The following is a 6,000-nucleotide window of genomic DNA, read 5'->3' as shown; positions in this document are numbered from 1 at the left end:
CTAATTATGCTTCTCTGCATCTTTGCAAAAAATCTGGGCAAATGAATGTGAGTCTTATTCAGTACATTTAGTTATTGCTTGCTTTTCTAAAGTCTACCAACCTTGCCAGCAGGCATGCCAACTAAGATAAACTCAGCAGAAAAACACTGTCAACTGTGTTTATTTTCAGCAAACTTAACATGTGTAAATATTTCTATGAACATAATAAGATTCAACAACTGAGACATAAACTGAACAGGTTCCACAGACCTGTGACTAACAGAAATTGAATAATGTGTCCCTGAACAAAGGGGGGGTCAAAATCAAAAGTAACAGTCAGTATCTGGTGTGGCCACCAGCTGCATTAAGTACTGCAGTGTGTCTCCTCCTCATGGACTGCACCAGATTTGCCCGTTCTTGCTGTGAGATGTTACACAACTCTTCCACCAAGGCACCTGCAAGCTCCCGGACATTTCTGGGGGGAATGGCCCTAGCCCTCACCCTCCGATCCAACAGGTCCCAGACGTGCTCAATGGGATTAAGATCTGGGCTCCTCGCTGGCCATGGCAGAACACTGACATTCCTGTCTTGCAGGAAATCACGCACAGAACGAGCAGTATGGCTGATGGCATTGTCATGCTGGAGGTTCATGTCAGGATGAGCCTGCAGGAAGGGTACCACATGAGGGAGGAGGATGTCTTCCCTGTAACGCACAGCATTGAGATTGCCTGCAATGACAACAAGCTCAGTCCGACGATGCTGTGACACACCGCACCAGACCATGACGGACCCTCCACCTCCAAATCGATCCCACTCCAGAGTACAGGCCTCAGTGTAACGCTCATTCCTTCGACGATAAACGAAAATCCGACCATCGCCCCTGGTGAGACAAAACCACGACTCGTCAGTGAAAAGCACTTTTTGCAAGTCCTGTCTGGTCCAGTGACGGTGGGTTTGTGCCCATAGGCGACATTGTTGCCGGTGATGTCTTGTGTCTGATGTCTCATTAGCAAATGTATTTATTTACATTTTATTTTATTTATTTAACCTTTATTTAACTTGGCAAGTCAGTTAAGAACAAATTCTTATTTACAATGACGGCCTACCCCGGCCAAACCCGGACGACGCTTGGCCAATTGTGCGCCGCCCGATGGGACTCCCAATCACGGCCGGATGTGATGCAGCCTGGATTCAAACCAGGGACTGCAGTGACACCTCTTGCACTGAGATGCAGTGCCTTAAACCGCTGCACCACTCGAGAGCGAAGAGAAAGAGCAGGTGAGCCAGCTTGATGGAAAGCAGAGGGGGGCAAGCAGAAAGAACCATGTCTTGGTAATCTGTATCTTGCAATGTCTTGTCTTGCAGGAGAACCCTTTTAAGTTCCACGTAGAACCCTCTGTGGAAAGCATTCTACGTGGAACTCGAAAGGCTTCTACGTGGAACCAAAAAAGGTTCTTCAAAGGGTTCTCCTATGGGGACAGCCGAAGAACCCTTTTAGATTCTAGATTGCACCTTTGTTCCTAATAGTGTACTGGCTAAAAACTATACAATAGTACCTGAGAATTAATAATGAATGATCTGCTTAACGTGAACAGATTCTGGGCAGAGGAAACACTTCACATCTAGAAGAGGCTGACAGTGCATCACACAGTGCCACCCAAACAACACAAACAAAGATTTCCACACAAAGATGGTGAAGGGCGCATTATTATATCCTCCTGATTCCTGATTACAAGCAAAAACGAAAGTAGGAAGTACCAGTGACTCGCTCAATACTGAAGTGGTCAGATGATGCAGATGTTAAGCTACAGGACTGTTTGGCTAGCACAGACTGGAATATGTTCCGGGATTCATCCAATGGCATTGAGAGAATACCACATCAGTCACCGGCTTCCTCAATAAGTGCATCGATGACGTCGTCCCCACAGTACCCCAACTAAAAGCCATGGATTACAAGTAACATCCGCACTGAGCTAAAGGATGGAGCTGCCGCTTTCAAGGAGCAGGACTCTGACCCGGACGCTTATAAGAAATCCCGCTACTCCTTCCGACAAACCATCAAATAGGGAAAGCTTCAATATAAGACTAAGATTGAATCCTACTACACCAGCTCTGACGCTAGTCGGATGATGGCCGGACTTGCAAACTATAACAGACTACAAAGGGAAGCCCAGCCACGAGCTACCCAGTGACACGAGCCTACCACATGAGATAAATTACTTCTATGTGCTTTTAGAGGCAAGCAACATTTAAGCATGCATGAGAGCACCAGCTGTTAAAAACAACTGTGTGATCACGCTCTGCGTAGCCGATGTGAGTAAGACCTTTGAACAGGTCAACATTCATAAGGTCACAGGGCCAGACGGATTACCAGGACGTGTACTCAGAGCATGCGCTGACCAACTGGCGAGTGTCTTCACTGACATTTTCTGACATGTTTCAAGCAGACCACCATAGTCCCTGTGCCAAAGAACACCAAGGTAACCTGCCTAAATGACTACTGACCCGTATCACTCACAACTGTAGCCACAAAGTTCTTTGAAAGGCTGGTCATGGCTCACATCAACACCATCATCCCAGAAACCCTAGTTCCACTCCAATTCACATACCGCCCCAACAGATCTACAGATGACACTATCTCTACTGCACTCCACACTGCCTTTTCCGACCTGGACAAAAGGAACACCTACGTGAGAATGCTGTTCATTGACTACAGCTCAGCGTTCAACACCATGGTAAACTCAAAGCTCATCACTAAGCTAAGGATCCTGGGACTTAACACCTCCCTCTGCAACTGGATCCTGGACTTCCTGAATGCCCCCAGGTGGTAAGGTTAGGGAACAACACATTGGCCACACTGATTCCCAACACGGGGGCCCCTCAGGAGTGCGTGCTTAGTCCCCTCCTGTACTCCCATGACTCAATGGTCAAGCACGACTCCAACACCATGTAGTCATGGCTCTATGTAGTGCTGTGTGCCTCCCATTGTCTGTTCTGGACTTGGGGACTGTGAAGAGACCTCTTGTGTCATGTCTTGTGGGGTATGCATGGGTGGTTGAGCTGTGCGCTAGTAGTTCAAACAGACAGCTCAGTGCATTGACCATGTCAATACCTCTCATAAAAACAAGTAGTGATGAAATCAATCTCTCCTCCACTTTGTGCCAGGCGAGACTGACATGCATATTATTAATATTAGCTCTCTGTGTACATCCAAGGGCCAGCCGTGCTGCCCTGTTCTGAACCAATTGCAATTTTCCTAAGTCCTTTTTTGTGGCACCTGACCACACGATTGAACAGTAGTCCAGGTGCAACAAAACTAGGGCCTGTAGGACCTGCCTTGTTGACAGTGCTGACAAGAAGGTAGAGCAACGCCATATCATGGACATACTTCTGTCACGAGCGGGTAGAACTGTTTTAGGATGAGTCAAGCGCAGGAGACTGAGGTCCGTTGGAACAAACTTGATTTAATAAATCCAAAGGCAAAATCCATATACGGCTGGGAGCACAACAGTCAAAAAGACTAAAAGAAGCTCCGCTCAAAAGGGCAGACGGGGCGCAGCCCGGCAACCCTACTGCCTATACAATAAGTCGTAACCCAAACAATATAACACCACACGTAACAAAGAACAATCCCGCACGAATCCTAACTAAACACAGACAGACTAAATACCCCCCCACTAATGACAAACACGAAACAGGTGCAATCAAAAAACAGACATAACTAACAGACACTGAAACACAGATCGGTGGCAGCTAGTAGGCCGGCGACGACGACCGCCGAGCACCGCCCGACCGAGGAGAGGCGCCACCTTCTGTGGACGTTGTGACAACTTCTCCCCATCTTAGCTACTGTTGTATCAATATGTTTTGACCATGACAGTTTACAATCCAGGCAGTTTAGTCATCTCAACTTGCTCAATTTCCACATTATTTATTACAAGATTTAGTTGAGGTTTAGGGCTTAGTGAATGATTTGTCCCAAATACAATGCTTTTAGTTTTAGAAATATTTAGGACTAACTTATTCCTTGCCACTGTTGGTTTCTAATTTTGAGTAAATAACTCAGACACTAGAGAAGCTTAACCAAGTTTAATTCTTCCCAAAGGGTCAATACAGCTGTGGCTTCCCCCGTGGTGGAATTCATACCCCACTTTGGGTGGAGTCTCCTCCTTATCGCTAAACATTGCATCATTCTTGCTAAGCAGGGAACTAAGTGATATGAGCCATCAACGGTTTCTCCCCTAATCAGTACTGTCACATGCGATTGTTTTCCCTGCACTCAGCCCCTCCAAAACTTCATTATGGCACCCCTCATGTCTCTTTTGTAACTAATGTTCCTATTCTTCTGAGTATAACAATGTTCCAAGTTTAACCCTGAATCCAACAGTCCCTCATCTGGATTAATAGCTACCTAATGTTTAATTTACATAAACATGGAAGTTACTTATAAATGAACGAACAATGATAACAAAACATTCACCACCGTGAGGTTTACAGACTCAGACACTTATGGCCTCTGTTCTATGATCACACCATACACAATTTTATTTCCATCTCTCATCACACAACAAAATGACATTCCAGCTGAATCTGCTGTCTTGTTCCATGTCAGCTGGACCGGTTTTTAATTTCTCCACTTCCTCCTTCTCGTTCCTAATAGAATGATAGAACAAGACTTGGAAAGCAACAAAAAGACACACCAAACATAACAGTATTAACAATGTGATAAGCTATGCATAATTATATATGCATGAAAACCAAAGTCTGAGACCATGACAATTCCCACACTCTCTTCGCCTGACTCTATGCATCAGGATACATTTCTTCTGGATTCCACAAAGATGAAATCCATAAAAAGCCTCCTCATGCTTTCGCCCTGTCTTCCCCTTTCGGCCGCAGGTTCCGAGAGGTGTTCCCAAGTCATGTCATTTTCACTTTGTTCCCCATCTCCTCCATCCTCTTAAGGTAACTCAGCACTGTATATGCTTTCACATCAATGCCTTCAACATGTTGTTTAGAGTACAATTACCCCCAACATCTATCCTCTTTCATATAATGCATTAACCAATAAAGCAGCTAACCCCAACCAAACTATGATGTTTAATAAGGCTAGGCGTCCCGCTAGTGGGACAACTTCCGGTGAAACTGGAGGGCGCGCAATTCAAATAAATAATCATAAAAATTATGGATATTTAACATTTAGGTACATACAAGTGTCTTATATCGGTTGAAAGATAAAATTCTTGTTAATCTAACTGCACTGTCCGATTTACAGTAGGCATTACAGCGAAAGCATGCCATGCGATTGTTTGAGGATGGCAACCCCCATCAAAATATTTTGCCACCGGCACAGGTTTCATAAATTCACAAATAGCAATTAAATATTCACTTTTTGAAACTCTTCCTCTGATTTGTCATCCAAAGGGTCCCAGCTATAACATGTAGTGTCGTTCTGTTAGATAAAATCCTTTTTTATATCCCAAAATGTCAGTTTAGTTGGCGCCATTGATTTCAGTAATCCACTCGTTCAACATGCAGAGAATTGAATCCGTAAATCTACCGCTAAACTTTGTTAAAACAAGTCGAAATAAGTTTCTATTGACTCCTCAGATACCCTAAAATGTAATCAAACTATAATATTTCTTTTGAGGTTCACACACACTGTTTGTGGTCAAATTTAGACACGATCTGATGTCACCTTCCATGATAACTCCCTTCTTCTACTGGCAACCTCTCATAAGAGTTACCAGATCATGAAGTTAGCACCCTAACCCCTCGCAGAATCCCACACTCCAGTATCCCAATCTGGTGAAATTTGTATCGAAACAAAAACACAAAATGAAATCAGCAATACACGTCACAATAACATTGAAGTAACTGTCATCCCTTATTAACCTATATTTTCCCTTCTATATGCATATTTACCCAAAGACCAGGACCTCTGGAAACTGGTAATTTTCTCATCCGAACACGTGATTCAAAAATAACACGTTAAATCAAAAGTAAACAAATTCGAATAAC

This window comes from Salmo salar, chromosome ssa11 (assembly GCF_905237065.1).
Source record: "Salmo salar chromosome ssa11, Ssal_v3.1, whole genome shotgun sequence".
Lineage (NCBI taxonomy): Eukaryota > Metazoa > Chordata > Actinopteri > Salmoniformes > Salmonidae > Salmo > Salmo salar.
Note: the sequence above shows the minus strand (reverse complement) of the source record.